The following is a 21916-nucleotide window of genomic DNA, read 5'->3' as shown; positions in this document are numbered from 1 at the left end:
CTTCCTCCAATGCAACCCAATTTCTGCATTGTAACTTAATAAATTGTAGGTATTAGGATTTGGAAATTTTTAAAGGGCTGTTATTATGCCTACCATACCAAAAATGGCACTCTGAGACATATGAACCAAAACCACATTGAAGTATCACTTTATACTCAACAGGAGGTTATTAGCAAAAGGATACATAATAAGAAGTGTTGAAAAGGATGTGGAGAAATTGGAACCTTCATCATTGCTCTTGAGAATGTAAAGTGGTACAGTTGCTTTAGAAATAAAATTGGAAGTTTCTCAAACGACTAAATATAGATTTTCCATAGTATCTAAGGATTACACTCCTAGGTTTTTACGGAGGAATGATGAAAATATGTATTCACAGAAGAATCTGTACACAAATGGTCACATAGTAATTATAATATTCAAAAAGTGAAATCAAATACCTTTTGACTGCCGAATAGATAAACATGGTATATCCATACACTGGAATATTATTCAGTCATAAAATAGTAATGAAGTACTGACAAATACTATAACATGGATAAACTTTGTAAAAATGCTCAGTGAAAGAATTTAGATACAAAAAGCCTTCTATGGTGTGATTTCATGTGTGCAAAATGTCCATAATAGGCAAATCTATGATGAAGACATTGTATTACTAGTTGCTAGAGGCAGGAAGCACGGTTTGGAAGATAACTACTGATGAATACATTTTGAAGGTGGGGCATTATGAAAATGTTCTAAATTAGATAGTCACAATTTATGTCTTGAGACTATATTAGGAAACACAGAATTTTACAATTTCAAATGATATGTTTTATGATACATGAATTGCATTTAAATTTTTTAAAAAAATAAAAATGCTTGTGATGCATTCAGGCCCTGTGCTAAGGTATTTTGCATTTTTCATATGTTTACTTATTTAATTCCCATAACATCTCTTTAATGTGATTGTTATTATTATTATCATCGCTTTACAAGCAAAGTACCACAAGCAAATTGAAGATAAGCAATTTCCTAAAGACAAACAGCAAATGGGCCACAGAAGAAAATAGGTAGCCGTGACACCTGGTTGGGCAGCCTACGTCCTGAGCTGCATATCGGCTATCTGTATTGTCCATGTAAGTCAGTTAGTCCTACCACGAATATATTTTGGTTTATTTATTTATTTATATATTTTTTATGACGGTTGTATGAGTTTTTGTGACCTCCATGATACAGACAATAGTGTCCAGTATATGGGCCTTGAAAAGACTGAAATAAGACTATGTGAGGACAGTTTGCCTGTGTTGATTTCCACATGTAGTAGGTTGAGAAGTAGTTCATGGAGAGTGAGGCTCAGGTCAAGGAAGCAAGTTCAGGATCCCTGCAGGTGGAAGAAGATGATGTGAGATGCAGTTGGGGTAGCAGACATGCTTTCATCAGAGATGGCAACAGCATCCATCCACCAGCTTCAGCTTGAGCCCCCAGCCTACTCCATTTTGCTCCAGTCAGTTCCATTTACCACCTCCCCAACCATTTCCATAGTCCTTTTTATATGCAGGCCAAACAAAGATAGACACACTGCCAACAGGTGACATCAGTGGGTAGATACTCAGAAGCAAATGTTTATGACCTTGAGTATCTAACACTGAATCAGGGTGTTTATGACATTGACTACACCTTGATCATAACACAGCCAATGCATGGCCTTGGTTACACACTAAAAACATAACGTATCTCACTGGACATCTCTGAGAGGAAGCCCAACTCTCTCGCCATTTTGAGCCTGCCCCCACAGAGATGGATTCACATCTCTAACAATATCTATTTATTTTGCAACAGGAAAGCAACAGTAATTCCCTCAGAGAGTTGATCTATCAAATGATCTGATAGCATTTAGTATCACTCATTTATTTATTCACATATTCATATATTCATTCTTGGAGCAAATATTTGCTTTGTGCCTACTCTTTCTGTCAGGCACTCTAAAATGAGCAAAACAGGCAAAAAATTCTTGCTGCTATGAGACTTATATTCTGATGAGAGGCATACAGAAAATAATTAACATAATAAGTCATAATAAATAACAAGCTATATTGCATACTGCTGAAGGTTAAGAGATAGGAAGTTGTATAGAAAACTAAAATTGAGCAGGATGTAAGGGTGGAGCATGTGTCTGTGGAGAAGCTGTAACAGAGAAAAAAAGAACTTTGAGCAAAGCCTTGAAGGAGATGAGGATTTCCCAGAGCTAGAAGTAGGGCCTCCTGGGAGAAGGAGCAGCCAGTGCATACTGCTTAAGAAGGGAGAGCATGTGGCACATCTCAGGTTTAGAAGCACAAGCACAATGTGGCTAGAGTGGAGTGAGCAAAAGGGAGAACAGAAAGAGAGGAGATTGGGAAAGTAACTGCAAGGTAGAGGCTCATAGGCCTAGGTAGACCAGTAGGTCAGGCTTTATAGATCAATTAAAGTTTTTGGATTTTCTTCATAGGATTTTATTTAAAGGAGGAATCATTAGAGCACTTTTAGTTGAGGAGTGATATTCAGTAACTTGGATTTTGCAAAAATCACCTTGCTGTATTGAGGGCAGAGAAAAAACAGGGGAAGAATAGAAAAAGAGAGGCCAAATAAGAAACCAGTATCAGAAACTCAGGTAAGACATGCTGTGACTCAGTTCAGGATTACATCCGAGGTGGTGAGAATTCCTCAGGTGTTAGATTATTCTTACAATAGAGCCCACAGGATCGCCTGATGATTTGGATGAGTCACAGGAGAAAAGATTCAAGGATGACTCCCAGTTGTTTAGCTTGAAAATGGGAAGGATGGGTTTGCCATTAAGTGAAATGGAGAAATGGAGAGTGGAGGCATTTAGCAAGAAAGGAGTTTATTTTTGAAAATGTTAACAAATTTAACCTTTTTGGACCTCTACAAAGTCAATTTAAAAAGCATGCAATGATTAGAATTAGCTATTTGCTTCTTTGTAAACAGTAGGTACACAAATTAATATTTAATAAGATTTTTTTTTTCTAAATTGCCATTAGGCATGGTAATCCTTTCAACAGAAAAGAGTAGCCATCTTCCTTAGAAACAAAAATCTGGATTAGTGAAAGCTGCTGAAGATGCATTATTGTTTTTTTTCTAGAGATATCCAGGTTAATACCACATGGGATAAATTAGGTAAAAGGTGGATACACGAGGTTCCCATGTTACCCCAAAGTGGCATGCATTTCTAGCACATTTCTCTTTCTTAGCACCAGTCATCTTGTTAAACTGCTATAGGCAAGATTACTGCCATTTAAATTATAGAACTTGAAAGTTACTTCAAAATTACTAATTTGTCTGAAGCAGAACAGTATTTGTGGAAGAGAAAGATAAGAAAATTAATTATTTTCTTTGTCTTGGCTTCCCATAATATATGACAACATCAGAGAGAAGTTCCAGGAAGAGGTCAGTCATTCTTGTCCAGGAAACTGCTATTATTAATTTACCTATCATTGGATGTACAAATTAATATAAAATGTCATTGCCAAAAACACCTGTACACCTTAATTGCTTCTGTATTATTTATAAACTATACTATAAAGAAAAAGAAGGAAGTGAGAATCCAGAAAACATAAACATACTGTGTTAACAGAAGACTAACAGACAAAATTTGCCATACAGGACATTTTTTCATACAACAGCTATTGATGCTATGTGGCTGCTATGGGCCAGGCCACATTATAGAAAATGCAATTAAGAATGAAAAGTAGTTTCTCTGACTAAACTGACATGTAGATATAACTTTTTTATCTTTTATTTGCTGTATCAGAAACAGCTATAAATCATTTGTTGGGTCAGATTCCTCCAATAATTACACAGGTTCCTGGAACAAATTTAGAAAGTGAATTCAGGATCTTAATGTATTCAACTGTTCTTAGAATCCGGAGAGTTGAAAAAGAATTTGAAGTTTCTTTGGAGATAAACCTCTTTATCCATTAAATTTAACATCAAAATCCAATGCAATTAGCATAATCACAGACATCTAAACAGGCTTTCAGGAAGTTGAGTGACTTCTGATGTGTCACCTGCCTTATCTCTTTTAACGTCTTTATCAGGGAAAATATGATTAAAAATTACTTGCAATAATGATAGCATTATCAATAAGTTAAGGTTAATTTACAGAATTTCCACTTTTCATAGGCAGCTATAGAGAGAGAGCTAACACTTGTAATCCTTTGGGCTTCAGTGAGGATTCTGTTTTTAATTCCAATCCTAGATCTGCCTCCCCTTGTACATTTTTCTGTGACTTATAAATAAAAACTTTAGCACTCATGAAAGAGGTAAGTCCTCCAATTTGGCTTTTTCCAAAGTATCTTCATTCTTATCCAAAACAAGCCATTCTTCCTAACATTTGTTTTTTGTTATGTATAACAAAGAAAATAGTTTCTCTAGATTGTTCTCCATCTCCCTTTTTAAAAAATTCCTGGAGGATTCTTCAAAGGGAATAGTATTTTATCTCCATCTTAGCCTCACGTCTAAATCTATACCTAAGACTCTTTAGAAAAGCTTGGCCCACCCTATGGAGGGACAGCCAGCACCTGGCAGGGTAATTTCCTGCACAGAAGGTGACGAGCCATCTGAGAAAAAGAAAGTCCGAGATAATTAGTAAAGAAATAAGAGACGGGGCCAGAAATTCGGTTCAAAGAGGAGTGTCTGATAGTTTCTCCAGTCCACATAGGAGCTAGAACCGAATAGCTCTGGTCCTTTATTTAAGGGAGAGTACATCAAAAGAAGGGACAAGTTTTCACTGGGTGGAGTCTTGCTTCATTATGTCTTGCAGTCAACAGGTTGATTGACATCTTGGCAAGCCACGATCATCTCTGAAAGATTGGGTGGTTATGACACTCCTGCAGGTCACCCCAACTCCAGTGCAGTGCTGGATCTGGCAGAGTTAGCTAAGATATCACATATGCTGGGCAGTCTCAAACCATCAGGACTTGAAGCTGGGAGTTCCTGGAAACTAGAATTTCCTACCCAATGGCTTCCATGCTGATTGGGTTCACACTCATTTCATGAGTGCAATATCCTGATCTATAAAGCCAATCTTTTTCTCTACATTTCATTCTATCCTCATTTCCTACATGTTGGTCATTCCCTTTCCAGAATTTTGCTTGGCCTTAAGTATTTCCCTCTGAGTTACAATATTTACAAACACTCTGATATCTGTCTTCCCTACATGTCCATCCTCCACTTATACGGAGTGACTCTGGCTTTTCCCTTTCATTACTACTCAGTCTTCCCTTTATCACATCATTTTTGTCACTAAAGAGTATTATTCCATAATATAACTGATGTTTTTCCATTAACAATGACTAATGACCCAATGGAGGGACCAGTTCTTTTTGTCTAATTTTTAAAAAATTCCTGGACATTGTTCTATATTTCTAATTCAAATGAAGTATTCCATAAACAAATTCATTATGATAAAGATGGGAGTCTATGTTATTGGTAGAATTGGAAAACTCAACAGGAACTTGGAATCTTGAATAGCATATAATCTCCTACTCTAAACTGTAGAAGTGCCCAGATGAAGCACCACTACTGTTACTGTGCATCTTCCACTATTCATGTGCATACAGTGTCCATATTGGGCACTACTCTTTAAAGGTAGCCCTTCCCATATCTGAACTCAGGAAACAGTTTTTATACATATTAAAGATATAGAGTATTTGATATTATGTTACATTAACTCAATGTCCTAAAAAGTAGAGCTAAAGGCATAATCAAGGTCATTTTCTCCAGGGACATGCATGGTATGAATAGGGCATTTTTTAGTTTTTGAAACAATAGTAATAAATCAGTTAAAGGCATTATTGTGACAACAAAATTGATTATGCAATGGTAGTGAGGAAAACTTAAAAAAAAAAACATTTAGCGGGGGACAAAAGGGCAGTTTGATGTGATACCTTGAAGGTTAAATGAAAAGATTTAAATTAAGAGTCATATTAGACATAAAGTTTTCTGAACATGAAGCAAAACTAGGAAACATGAAATAACCATGAAGAAGTTAGGGTCAATGATGAAAAAGAATCAGTTGCTTCATAGATTATAGAATGTAATTTGGCCTGAGAATGTCTTAGTTTGGGGGAAAGGGAATGTTTAAGATTGGCTGGAATGTGTCATTGTAAATATAGTTCTAGGAAGGTCTAAAATTAAACAGGAAAAATGTGACAACTTGGGGCAAGCCAATGTTGTTTTAATTTAGAGTAGATTTATTATTATTCAAAATATTGGGGCAAATAAATGTTAAAATCAGGCAATTAAATGTTACCATAGGTTTAAATTTTAAGAGAATTTAGTAATTTTGTTAAATGTTAAAAAGGCTTTATTAGAACAAGTTTTGTATATATTCTATGTATTATGTATAAATTTACAAATTACTTAAATAAGTGTGATATATATGATAATAGAAAATGTGCATGTACACATGCAAAAGGCCCTGGTACGTTAACAAATATATTCAACCAACAGATTCATGAAGTATACTGATTTCCTTTTAAACTTTCATTTTATTTTTGCATTTGCCTTTATTGTAACCCTGTTTTTACATATGTTCAGCTAACTTCAGAATATTTCCATTTCAACTCCGTGGATATAAAAATAAACACACCATTTTATCCTAGAAAAAAATGCTATCTATGTATATGTGGTTTTAATAACCAATTTATAGACTCTAAAAATGCAAATCTTTAAACCATTTTAGCTCATCTCTTTGCTTTAGTCTTAATACCCTATTAGGCAAGAAATGCCATTTTTAGAAATATCGCTGACATCTGTGTCTTTATATTTCGACTGCCACCATCATATAAAAAGTTCCTACCACTGAAAACAGTTTCGTAACTGGTATCTTGTATTTTAATTGCCCATATCTAATATTCTTTGCACAAAATTCTGGTAAAACTCACTTATTCTTTCATGGCTTATATAACATAAAACGTCTCAGCTTTTAGCCTATTGTCTACAATGACAACCCTACACTTTATCGCTTTGTTTTCAAGAACATGCACACAAACTGATGCATACACCTCAGGCCTACTTCATATCTTCTCATTTTGCAACTTGAATTATCCATTTAAGGATGGTCTCACCAGAGACTTTGTGCTTATTGCTGTATTCATGGAGTCTAACCTAAGGCCCATAACAAGCAATGTACTCAGTGGAATTTTATTACATTGAGCCCAATGTGTTTTGAATGCCAAGCTCAGGGAAGTGAATACATTCTCACCTTTTACCTCCAGCTGCCTACATTCTATGCAGCCTTGAAAGCACATTGATTTCAAACTTTTTTTTACTGTCCTGTGTTATGTTAGTGTTCCTTTATCACATTTTTGTATTTAGAATATTTGACCATGAGCTTTAATTGTTTCTGCAAGTCGATTATCATCTTCCTCAAAAGAACAATTTCTCTTTTTTTTAAGGCATTTACTATAATGTCTAGCCAAGTGCCGAGCATATTATAGATAATAAAATATGTCATTATGTCCTTATAGATAATTTTATATGCTAAGTAAAGATTTATTAACTTTTCTATAACATATACGGTAGTCATTGAATATGTAGTGAAAATAATTACCATTTTTATAATATCTTACGTAAGCAATTTGCAATGGAGGAGACGGAAACAATTTCAATAGAGTAGAAGAAATATCCAATGCAAATGGTAATGAGATTATAAAGAAAGAAAGATGAATGGCGTTTCTGGGAAGAGGACACTATCCATACAAAATATTAAGAACAAATGCAAAAGATATATAGGCTGGAGCACTGTAACTTTTTATTTCCTTTTATTGGGTTGGTTTTATGTTTATATCCTGTCTCCCAAACCAAAATGTAAATTTTATGAGGAAAGAAGCCAGATCCAGAAGCTAACCTTTCATTATATCCCCTCTGAATAGCATATTGTCTGGAATATAGTATTAATAAATAAATATTTACTGCACGATTCGTGTAAGAGGTTTTCAATTACTTGGTTAATAGTTCTTTATGTGTGCTTGTTTGCATTTGACAGAGCTATAAGCGGTGAGGCATAGCCAGTGAGGAAGGGGGAAGGTCTCAGAAGAGTTATTTATCAAGATTTTGAAGAAGACCCACCGACCAACCAAAGAGAAAGCAATATAAGGTATCATAACCAGATATGTGTTTTGGAAATTACACTATGGTGCTATAGAAATTATGCAGAAGAGATAATATAGGATATTAAAAGACCAACTTGAAGGCTATTGCATCTGTAATTCAGCCCCTTAAATAAAAATACAGTATTGGAATGGAAATAAACATATAGTTTCCAGAAATATGTAAGGGATGGGAGTATAGACCAACAGGACCATTCTGAAATACATTCTGACACATAATTGGATCCTAAATTGCACTCTATTTCATTTTTCTATAGGAGGGCAAACATAGAAGGACATTGTGCCAGCATTAGGACTCATAGGAAGGCATTCCAGGCAACAAGATGGTCTGTGATTGGCAGAGAAAATAGAATGAGGAACTTCTTGGAATATTATGCAACAGTTATATGAAATAGATTATACTTCTACAAAGCAGGAAATGGATGCTTTTTAAAAATAGAGTGCTTAGCTAAAAAAAAGGAAGAGGAATGCAATCCCTGAGAAAATTACATTTGCATGACAAAAATGCATGCATACAAAACAACATTCAGCTATACAATGAATAAAATATACACATGTATGAGAAAACCAATCTATTCTCTGAAAAAAAAATCTGTTATTTTTCTTTGTGAGGCAGTAAATCTATAAATTTCTGTTAGTAAAATTAACAACAGTATGATGTTGAGCTTTCCTATTCAAAAACAATAATGCAGCTTTCCATTTGCTCAAATTCTTTCATTTATTGTCCACTTGTCTTACTGGTAAAATAAATTTTAAGGAGATAAAATTAAGGAGGCACTGTGAAACAATGTTTCAGGAATGGTTTATGAACAAACGTCTTGCTTTAATTATATTAAAAGCTATATGGATACCAACAGCCTGGCTTGCTAATCATTTGCTATTATAAACTCAATAAATGACTAACTGGAATGAGAGGTGAATAAATGTTTTCATTCTCCGTTCAGGAAAGAAGATAAAAGAGTATTAGAAAGAGTATGTTCTGTGTCTTGTTTCTGTCTGGACTAAGTTGTTCTTTTAGGTCTTGTTCCAAAATTCATCACTGAATAAATTCCTGGAGCACATGATTGAAGACTGTTTCAGATGTTCCTGGTAAACCTGATCAATACTGAGGTTTGACATTCAGTGAAAGCATTGTCCAATAACAAAGTTTAAATAACGTTGTCAAGAAAAATATACTAAGGAAGAGAACTAGGTCTCATTTGAAGGATACTTTAAAACTACATTTTATGTTTAGAAACATTTTTCCCAATTGTTTTCCCTTCCCTAAGTGAAATTGCTGATGCAGATCTAGATTCCTTTCTTCCTTAGAACATTATTCCAGAGATAAAAGAGGTAATCACTGTAATTTTTCAAGTTAAGTGCCTCCTATTGTAAAGGCACACTCACTTCCTGCCCCTATTGGTTATTGATTGTGACACCACTTTGAAGGTGAAACTTGTTCACTCAAAGCCTCTTCCAATGATGAGCCATCCTCCTGATGACCTTTGAAAGCCTTCATCTTTGGTACAACGTCCCCAGAGTGAATAATTGCTGAAGCTTACAGACCTGGTCTTTATGCGACTACTTGGATTCCCTAAGCCAAGCGTTAATGAGCTTCTACTTCCTGAGTTGTTTTTCATTCACAGAAATTTGCTTTCAAAAGGCTAAAAGAATTTTTAATAATTTTGCTGGCACATTTTCCATTTGTTTTTATTGTATATCAGTATAAAAGAAAAAAACAGGTTTAGTTTGCTATGGGAAGATGCTTTTTTTTTTTCATTTCTTTAAAAACATTAACAAGAATTCTTCAAATGCTGAGCTCTCTGATTTCAAATTCCCAAGTGTGAAGGTCAGCTAATGGGACAGGTGAGTTGGATGTCAGTTCTGCCTTTCTAGGATGGAGACATCGGTAAGGTAAAACTGCATGAATATCAGTTTTGTCATATATAATGTAAGGATAATTCTGTCTATCTCATAGGACTGCAGTTTAGATTAGTAATTATAAATAGATGTTTGGTCACATTAGGCACCTAATAACTAAGAGTGGTAATGATAATTATTTAGACATGTAATGATGTAGTACAATCTCCATAGCATAGTTTTAAACTAAATGCTCATCATCAGGGTTAGGGACTAGTTAGATGGACTACTGGGGTAGGTTGTAATTTTTACCACCTCTTCCATAAGGTGGAAAAGAGGTGAAGGCCTTTCTTATGCCCTTTTAAATTTCTGATATTGGTTTTTCTTGTAGGTCTTATTCAAACAGACACAACTCACAGATCATCAATAAATACTCACACACACATACACACACACATATATATACATGCACACACACACACATATATCTGAATGGAATATTTGGTAGTGAAAACTGTATTGTTGTTAAAGTAAATATACAAATACAATATTGATATAAAGATTACATTTAACTATGCCAGAAGGAGGACTTTGTGTTTGGGAAGCCTGTTTGAACTCATAAGTGGGCTTTTAGACCCATCTAAATATGATTTCTTCTTCTTTTTGTGTTGTACATCTTTACCCAACCTCCTTCTATGCATTTCTTCAGTCTTGTAGAATCTGTGGCTGGACAACACTTGATTTTTCTGACAGAGCCTGGCAAATGTTAATGTGCTCATGCACTTGCACCTATAAACTTCATAATGGTCACAAGAATTCTCTTTTCAGAACGTTTGTACTTCTACATCCCAATGCATTTGTGCAAGCATTTTAGTGAGCAAATTTACTCCATGACCTTGTGGATACTGGTGGTCATTTTAAACTTAAAATATTTAAAAATTGCTTAGTTAACTTCAGTTCAAATAATTCTTCAAGCTCAACACCAATTAAAGCTCATCAAAAATTCGACTTCCATTAGTCACCTCCTGGTTGGGAATACTTTCAATTCTCAGGCCACTTAGTAAAATTATCCTTGGTAATTATAATGTCAATAGGCTAAAGAAGACAAATTATTTTAAAGGATGCTTTCTTCTTAGGTATCTAATATATCCACATGCCTGTGATAACTTGCATTAGGGTATTTTACAATGTATACAGTACTTCTCAATTCTATGCTTTTTTTGAGAACAAATTTTTCTATTACTATGTGCTTCAAACATAGATTATGCATTTTTGTCGCCTTTTATTTGAAGAAAACCCGTAGCAATTCCATGAAGGACAAACATTTCAGGATAAACAGATTGACAGACATGACCTTTGACTCCACATCAACATTCAACTCTCAGTTGTCCTGCTTATTAACAAACTATTCATTAACAAGCAATCTGTCACTAGACAGTTTCAGAGAGTTGATCTGTCATGATGATGATCTACGGTGTGTTTACCCAAAAGCCACTGCTGAGTGTCCCTCAGGGAGGTTTCCATTGAAGGTTTTGGCTGCTTTATGTCCAATGCTTCCTCAAGGGCTGTCATTGACCTTGTAATAAAGGAGATCAGTTCTTACAGGAGAATAAACCGGAGTGATCCTGCCATCACAAACTCAGCGTGGTTCTCAGATGTTCAGCTTGGCCTCTCAGCTTCATGCTCATCCCGTAACTTTTTAATTAGTTTCCTGACATGTCCAAGCAGCTGTCTTCTGGCTGGATTTCAACTACCTACAGTTTTTCCCTTGGCCGACTGAGAGTAACTCAATGTAATTATAATTATTATAACAAGCATTAAATATTTCTGACAGTTGTAAGTGTTGCTTCAATCCCCAGAATATTTTCAGTGACCATGCAAATATTAGCTAACCATGTTTCTCTGGAGAACTTTTGCTAGACTTTGGACCCATTAATTTAAATAACTATCTTCACACACATGTAGTAATACTAAAGTTAACATAATGATTTCTTAGTAAATTTTCTTAATTTGACTTAATTTTCTTTAGTATATAAAAAAGACAAGCTATAAAGAAAATAATGAAACAAAAGTAAATTAAAACCAGCAGCTACAATACAAAGATCAGCTGTGAGATCGATTATGGCCATCTCTTGCATTGCTGTCCACTGTTTTTCTTTATTGTTTTGTCTTGGTTTCTTGAGAGGAATAAGGTAAGGGACAAATCCTTCTCCAAATCTCTTTTAGAAATAAGTTTCAGTTTACAGCACTCAGTATAGAAAGATTTTTTTTTTTTTTTTTTTTTGGTGGTGCCGGGGATTTAACCCAAGGCCTTGTGCATGCAAGGCAAGCACTCTACCAACTGAGCTATATCCCCAACACTTGGAAAGATGTTTAACATTTTATTAGTTTGGATGATATTTAGATAAACAGAAACAATCTTGGTTTATGGGGCATATTCTATAATAGAACAATAAAGAATATTTTGTTCAATGAGAAAAGCAGTGTTCTTCAACATCTTCCCTTTTCCTCAGGGCATTGATATTTATAACAAAGAAAAAGTAGATGGAGGTAGGAAAGTTCCTAGGAATGAATAGATATCAACCCAGACAAGTTTGCTAAAGGGAAATCAGTTGAAACCATTGTCAATCCATAATGCAGACAAGATAATTTTCCCATTAGTTTGTCAAATAAGATTCACTTTTCCCATTACCTAGCACATTACTGTTTACTAGAGTTCAGAGTTTGATTTCAGTATTATCCATGTTGAGAAGTTTACATAAACTAAAACTTCTGCTCTATATAGCCAGAGACAATACACATGATGCATGGCTTGTAGCAGACACATGGCTTCACAGGAGCTAGGAATCCATTTTTACTTTGATCCCAAAAGAGGCATTCTATTCTGCACTTAGAAGAGAATTCTATAAACCATCCAAACTGCTGCCATATGGCAAGACATGCTGGGAAGAACACAGAGGAAGTTGCCCAGGAATGTTCAGAGCAAGACAAAGACAAGGACCAAAGAGGAGAGTTTTTCCACCAAGATTAGGAGATTCTGTAACATATTACAGGGAACAAATTTTCTTTAATACTACAATTAGTAAAGACTGTAATCAAAATAAGTTTGAAGAAAATGTAGTAATACTGATGCTTCCCTGCAATTTGTTTACTAGTTAGATTGTAGCTCCTTGGACTTTCTGATTCTTGAATGACAGATTTACCTCTTCATATAGTACCTTTTTTGCTTAAATGACATCTCCCAAGTTTTTGCAAAACTTAATTCTTTTACATTATTTAGCCTGTGGGCTAAATATCTGAAGCCCGTGGTTTGGAAGTCATTGTAATATTGACCATTTTTAAAAAATCTTTGCTGCATTCACTATATATCATAATTTATTTGTTTATATGTTTATTTACTGACTCTACCATGCTAGAATATAAATCTCATAAGAGCTAGACTCTTATCAGTCTTATGTAATGCTTTATACGTCTAAGTAGACTTTGCCTAACTTTATATAATACAAAGTTGTATGTATGTTGGATGTATGCTATTTAAAAATAATTATTATCTTATAATTGAAGTGAGTTGCTGCTGCTTATTAAAATAAAAAATTGAATCTCCTTTTTTTATGGGACAACATTTACACAGGGCCCTTAAGTAACTTTCTTATGAAGAGAAATCATAGGTAGATAAGAATTTTCAGAAATGCTATACATGTTTGTGATTTTTTGCATGAAATGACCTACACATTATCCCATCAAATGAATAATGACAAAATAACCTCTAGAGGTTAATAATAAACCAAATACTGTAGCTTATGTTGCCATTGTTATAAAGTTTTTATAGAAATAACTGTTTTTTCCCCCAAGACAGATTCTTGTTACTAAGTTGTCCAGTATATGGCTTGACATTATTCCAAAAAGCAAATAAACAAAAAAATTCACAAAGTCATAAAATGGGAAATAGAAATTTGGGAGGAAATATACAAAGTGAGTCCTTGCATAATGCATTTTTGAAAATATATCTGAATAAAATACTCAGTAATTATATATACCTGAGCTCATTTAATTCCTAGTTGACATAAAAATCCACAGAGAACTGATATTTTGAATTGCTCCATATTTCTCTAATTGTAAGCAAAGAGATGGACAATATTTAGCAATTATTTTAGGTTTATTAATATATATCTTAGAAGTTGTTATAATTACTGAGAATTAGTATTTCCGCTCAATGTGATGCTAGAGCATGGACAGTAGCAGATTCATATCAAGTGAAATTATTGACACTAAGATATTTGCCCTGCCCAGGGCAAATAGTAAAGAGAAAGAAGTTTACTTAAATAAAATTCCTTAAATAAAAGCAGAAGATATAGTCATCCTATAAGAAAAGTAACAATACTCACTATATGAAAAAAATAGGAAACACATCATCCCAAATAGCTCACAACAAGACTACTAAATCTACTGAAATCACAGTGGAAGAAATGTCAAATTACAATTTAAAAAGATGATAATGACAATGTCCAATGAACTAAAAGACAATTTGAGAAATGAACTAGGAGAGAAAATATTGGAAGTGAAAGAATATTTTAGTAAAGAGATATTCTGAAAAAAGGGGGAAAAACAGAAATTCTTGAAATAAATGACTCCATAAATCAAATTTAAAATTCAATAAAATCATCACCAATAGATTAGACCGCACAGAAGGCAGATTTTCAGACCTCAAGGACAAATTATGAAATCTTGAAAACAAAGTCAGCAATAAACAATAAATAATGGGTGGCAAAAGACCATGATCAAAATAATCAAGAAATCTGGAATGATATTAAGAGATCAGATATAATAATATTTGGCAGAGACAAAGCCACTAAGATTAAAAACTAAAGGAATGCAAATTATTTCAGCAAATTTATATCAGAAAAATTTCAAACCTTAGGAATGAGAAGGAAATTTAAATACAAGATGCATTTAGAACTCCAAATAGATCATTTCAAAAGATCCTTGTCAAGACACATTATAACTAAAATGTCTAATATACATAACAAGGATAGAATTTTAAAAGTTTCAAGAGAAAAGTGGCAGATCACATTTAAAGGTAAGCCGATTAGACTTTTCATGATATCTCAACCCATACAATAAAAGCAGGAGAGTATGGTATAATATATACAAAGTCCTAAAAGATAATGTGTGCCAACCAAAATTGCTATGTCCAAGAAAGCTATCTTTCAGAACTGAAGATGAAAAAACTTTCAAAATAAGCATAAACCAATAGAAGTCATGACCATACTTACATAAAGAAACCACTTAATGAAATAGTACATCCTGAAGAAATGAAAAACTTCAGAGCCAGCAAATGGATGAGTCCTAACAATTAGAGAAAAGCAAATCAAAACAAGAGATTTCATCTGATTCCATTTAAGATGGCAATAATCAAGAATACAATTAATAGCAGTTGCTGGTGAGAATGTGAGAGACAATTCATATGTTGTCAGTGAGACTTTAAGTTAGTAAAACCACTTTGAAAACTAGTATGGGATTTCTTCAAATGACAAATTATGGAACCACCATATCACCTCAACTATCACACTCTCTCTTTTGTATTTATCTGAATGTGCCAAAATCAGCATTTATTACATAAAACATGCATACTAATGATTACAGCAGCACAATTTACATTAACCAAATTATGGAACCCTTCCAGCTACCTATCAACAGATGAGTGGATAAAGAATACATAGTATATATATTCAAAGTATATATTGTTATGTATGTTTGTTATTATATGTTATATATCTTGTTATTATATTTGTTATATATATATGTTATGTATAGTTGGTTATTACATACTTACCATGATTTAATCATAATTATATTACTAATTTAATTTGCTATATGTTTGTAAATTTATTATAATTTCATGTTATTTTATATTATATATTAACCTACAAACAATATATTTATCATGTGAGTTGATTTATTCAATATCCCTATTTAATATTTCTCATAAAACAATCAATACTATTATGAGCATTCTAAATACAAGAAAAAATAGGTATTACAATGTGAGATTTTTCAATACAAATTACTAGCAATGAAATATGTATGTCAAAAAGCATACATACTTAAATGATGTGACTATAAATTTCTGAAATGATGTACAGTTTATTCTATTACCTATAGTGTGAGAGAGGTCTACCATTCCCAGTATTTGAGGTAGCAGCCAGCAACCAAACATTTTTCCTCACCTCACTTCAAGCAGTTAATTCTTTCTCTGGATGACAGTAACTGATCAAATAAATAGAGAAATATCATTCACTTCCAAGATCTCAATGTGATCAGATCCTGATAACATGTGCATTGAGTGTGGTCAAAAACATTACAATATTTAATTTTTAAAATGCAATAATCATACAAGCATACAGCTTTCATCATAGAAAGATGATTGATTTTTTTTCCATAGGGCCTCCTACAAAAAAAAACACAGTGAGTGTGTTTTTTATCTATTCATTTGAGATGCAGGGCACTCAGGTCACAGGGTTTCCAACATGTTTACAAATGTTCATCACAGGCCTTGTTTATTCCAAGGGGTCCTTCAGGAAATAGAATATTCAAGTTCTGGTTACTAAAGTTTCTGATCCTTTTGCAAATTGAATGCAAAGAATATTTACATACATATTACAGTTAGGATTCAACTGAGTTGATTTATTTGAGTTTCATCAAGTCATTGGAAATTATTAAATTTAAAAGTCACAGGAAGAAAGTTATAACTCAGCTCTCTACTTTTATTAATATATTCTTATATATTCAGGAAACTATATCAGTATTTTTGTAACTTGTATCTTTTGTATTCTACAAGAAAAAATAACATGTAAAAAAGTAATTACTAGTAAAAAATGTTTTTTTTTTCCCAAAACAAACTCATGTTCTGAAATGGTATGTTAAAAAGAAAAATCAGCAGGAAATTATATTTGATTTATTCACTTTATTGAAAGCATCCACTTTATTCTTTTCCTTTTGTCTCTTTTTCTTTGTCTTTTTAACATCTTACTCTTGCTACCGGATAATGATTTAATTAAATATTTCTGGCCAAAAACAATATCTTCTCTCCATCTTCAATAGCTCTTATAAATATTTAAGTGAAAGAATGAATAACAAAGTTATTATTTTTTATTTTGTTTAATTTCCTGCATTCATGACACTTGGTTTTTAGACGAGGTTTAAACCAAGTGAGAAAACAGAATATTCATTTTATATAAAATAAAAATACAGAAATGTAACCTCAAATGGGATGGGAGAATTGGTTTCCTAATTTTTATATTTTAAAAATTCTGCCTTATATCATGGAATGTCCAGGGAATTTGCTCCAAGCAAGATGACAGAAAACTTTCTATAGAGTTAATCAAAATATAAAATTCCAAGGAAGAAATCATTGCAAGTTAGAAGAAAAAGAATGAGAAATGATTGAAAAGCTATAGCATTTAGAAAGTTATTCTTAATTATTTGCTAACAAAATAATCTTCTAAGAAAATAAAAGCAATTTTTTTATGTTCCGATAAAAATGATTTGCTACGATGTCACTCATATTTAAATGACATTTCTAATATCTTTTAAAGTTAAGTACCCATCTTATTCAAAAGTCATTATTAAATAGAGAAAGTTACTGTTTAAACATAATCCTCCTTGAGTTGTACAGAATGACACATTTAAAAATACAAGACAAAAATATTTGGAAAACAAATTGAGAACACAAAATTGCCACCCTGATATATTCTTAACACTGAATGACATCGTGATATTTTGTTATCAAATAAACACTCTTTTATTATTACTCTACAGTTAGGATTTTAAGGATTTTTATATAGTGAAACACACTTGGGTGAAAACTCCTAATAGCAGAAGTGTCCTTTCCCCACTAGTATAACTCAATCAAACAATATAATACCATGATGAGAAGCTATAGCCTTTACCGACAGAGTTGGCCTCATGAGCATATGACCTGTGCTCAGTGCTTGGTCTGATGTGCTTTTGTGGTCCTATTAAGAGTCTCAATTTCCTTTGAATATTTATTATTATCTATTTATTTATTTAGTACTGGGAATCGAACTCAAGGCCACTTTACCACTGAACTACATCACCAGCCCTTTTCATTTTTTATTTTGAGATAGTCTCCCTAAGCTGCCTAGGGCCTTGTTAAGTTATTAAGACTGGCCTCAAACTTGTGATCCTCCTGTATCAGCCTCCCGAGTTGCTGGGATTACAGACCTGTGCCACCTCACCTGGCATGAACTGTGTTTTGTACAGTGTTTGTGATGCCCCATAAACATAAAACCCTGGGAGGGCTCATGGCTCACAGGGGAATGTTTTAAGGGCTTGTTCCGGAGGGTGGTGGTTTTTGGCAACTGGTGGAACTTTCAGGAGGTGAAGCCTAGTACAAGGTCCTTAGATTATTTGGGGACGGTCCTTCAAGAGGACTGATCCTAGTCTTTTTCTCTTCATCTTTGCTTCCTGGCTTATGAAATGACTGGTCTGCCCTACCATCACCGTCACTCTCTTGCCTTGATGTGCCATCTGTACCAAAGGCCCAAAGTATGGGGCCACTTAATCTGGGGGGAAAATCTCTGAGTTTCTAGACCAAAAACCTTTTTGCTTTATCAGTTAATTGCCTTGAGTGCTTCATTATAGTAATACAAAGATGATTTTAGTACCCATGATGTGGGAGAGTTTGGAAGACCCAAAGTGAGCACGAGGTATGAAAGAGTTAGAACTGAGTAAAGCAGGGTGCTAATAGCCCAGAAACTACTTTCCATTCAAACTATTGTTTTAACACAGAAAGATCATTTTCTATGAAATATCAATAGTCCAGGAACCCTATCATATATATATTTTTTAACCTGTGTTACTACCCTGACTTAGCCACCTAGTTACTCTGAAAATCATGGCAGAAGGAAAAACAAAAAACAAAAAAAAAAAACAGTTCTGTGGCTATTATTCTTTCCTTTCTTATCACAAGCTAAAGGTAGAGTTTTTATAGAATATGCACAATTCAAGAAGTAAAATGAAGTCAGCTGAGTTATATTTGTTTAGGATTTTTACTTTCTAAGAGTTGACTGTGTATATATGTATCAGCTATGAAACTGAATTGTAGACATTTAGTAGTTCCACAAAATAAGTGTTTTTTATTTGCATTTAAAGGTCACATTTCACAAAATAAAGATGGATAACAATATTAAAGTTAATATGAAATCTTACATTTTTTATTTATGACATTAGATAGAAAATTTTTTAAAATATGAAAATTTTAGAGACAGTGACCACAAAAAATAGGAAACATGTACCATTAAAAACAACTAATTTCTGGTTTTTTAAATGAGTAATTCACATTTTCTTTTTTACATTAGAGTCTATGGTTAATTTAGACAGTCCTGTCCCCAAAACACAAGCCCTAGCATCTGAAATATTGGATGCTATTCAAACTGACGTTCAGCGGAATTAGATGGCCATAAAGAAGAACCTGATAGTCAAAGATGGTGACTTCCACCTATAATTCAGCAACTTGGGAGGCTAAGGCAGGAGGATAGCAAGTTTGAGGCCAGCCTCAACAACTTAGCGAAGACGTAAACAACTTAGTCAGACCCTGTCTCAAAATCAAATTTTAAAAGGGCTGGGGATGTGGCTCAGTGGTAAAGCACCTCTGGGTATAATCCCCAGAAAAAGAGAGAGATAGAGATAGAGAGAAAGAGAGAGAGAGAGAAGACCCTATTATAGTAAAGACTGTAATGACCAAGAATAAGGACAAAAACAAACAAAGCAGAAAAGAAGTTTTTATTATGATCAGACTTTAAATATTAAAAAATATTATTAAGAAATGTTCAAAATCATATGGATTGTATAACAGTATATGCAAAAACTATACAATGGACCATTCTGAGAAATACAAATTGAGGACATAATTAAACTAATGAAAGTGAAATAATCAAAGCAAGGTACAAAAATTTAAGTCAATTATTTATTTTGAATCTTCCAGGATATTTCCACTGATACGTGTTGGGACTATTGGTCTCTCTGAACATAAACTCCTATTGTCTGATGCTCCAGACATATGACATCCAGGGGAGTACCTCATAACCAATTTAATAAGTGAGGTACAAACTCTCCAGCCTGATTTATATGATCATTCATGATCTTATTGATTTGTTGATATGCTGGTGCTAACAAAAGTGAAGATCTAGAACACTACCATGTGAGTCGGGGATGACCATGAAGGACAATGTCAATTCTACTCCCTCAGTGCAGAACTTCAGGCTGTATATTGGATTGTCACTTTGGAGAGAAATATGGTCAGAAGCAAGGATATGTTCTGGTTCATGGGCAGCTGCTAACAGTTTGGGTGCATGTTTAAGACTTGAGAGGAACAGAATTGAAATATTAGTGAGAAGGAAGTGAAGAGCAGAGTTATGAGAATCAATCTGTCAGAATGGGAAAAACAAGGGAGATGATTCTGTCCCAGAATTAGATGGCCATAAAGAAGAGCCTGATATTCGAGCCTGGTGATTGTGCAACAATGGTCATCCACTGCAAAGAAGGCTTTCCAAATTAAACAGAAAACTTAATGCACTTTGTGGATTTCAGTCTTTCCCCAGTTACATGAGAAAATGTCTACGCTGGCAGAAATGAAGGTTATGCATAAGTCCAAACATGGATCTCCTCCCTAAGTGGATCCAGTTAAAAATGGTACTAAGCCAACACCACAGATCAATATTGATCCCCTGAAATGGAGTCATTTTTCTAGAAGGATGTATAAGTAATGGGGTGAACTGTGTTGACTATTGATTTATTGACTTCTCAATTCCAAACATATGCTACATACATAAAATTTATATATTTCCATGTATGTATCTATCCACAGATACACATACACATGCATGTGAGTGTGTATGCATATATATGTATATATGCATGCTTCTCTGTTCCTCCTAAGAACTAAATTGGCTTCACATACATAAATAAGTGCACATATGTGTGTGCATACCAACATACAGAACAATTTTCTCACAGACTGATGGACTAATTCTTTATAAAGCCTTAAAAATATTTTGTCTTTTTATATAATGCCAATATGTTTTCTCTCATATATGACTCCTATTTTCTCGTTCTTTGATTGTAGTTCTTTTTATTTTTCACTTCTTATTACATATATTAAGGATACTGTTTTACAAATTTTATGATTAAAATGATTAGCTTTTTATGAAGCAAACTTTCTTCTTTCAATTCAAGATAGATGTGTGTAGATAGTAGATATGTACACATACCTACATATATTATATATAATATATATATACATATATGCATATAAACATACATATATATATTTAAGAAAAACTAGTGTTATGACTCAGCCATCAAGTTTTTATTATTTTATTAACAGAATTATAAATACATCTATCTTAACATAATTTTATAGTTTAAAACAGAATTTTAAATAGATTTGATCCCAATGGGATTTTCTGATAAACTTCTGTCATTTTGAAGGATGCTTTCAAATTTTCATCTTCTCACCCCACTAGAACATAATTCCTTTTGTGGTGACCCATTGTGTGTCTTGTTCACTGCTATACACTTAGCCAATTCAAAGTGATTGACATTCATTACATGCATAATGCTGATTTGTTTAGGAAATATATGATGAATGAGTAAATTATTTTAGAAACATGTACGAGACATTTAGTAATTCCATATTCCAAAACCATTGTTAAATGATGGTCTATAATTTTTCCAAATCTTACACATGTTACAATCTTACAAGCTTTAAAATATAGAGCATGTTTTCTTTTTTAATCCTATGTATTAATTCTACATGAACTTTCCTGTAGAGACATAAATGATGTGTAATTTTCCTCTTAGGTAATCCTTTGCTTGATACTAATGTCTGAGACAGCCAAAATTCATGA

This window comes from Ictidomys tridecemlineatus, chromosome 14 (genome assembly GCF_052094955.1).
Source record: "Ictidomys tridecemlineatus isolate mIctTri1 chromosome 14, mIctTri1.hap1, whole genome shotgun sequence".
Classification (NCBI taxonomy): Eukaryota; Metazoa; Chordata; class Mammalia; order Rodentia; family Sciuridae; genus Ictidomys; species Ictidomys tridecemlineatus.
Note: the sequence above shows the minus strand (reverse complement) of the source record.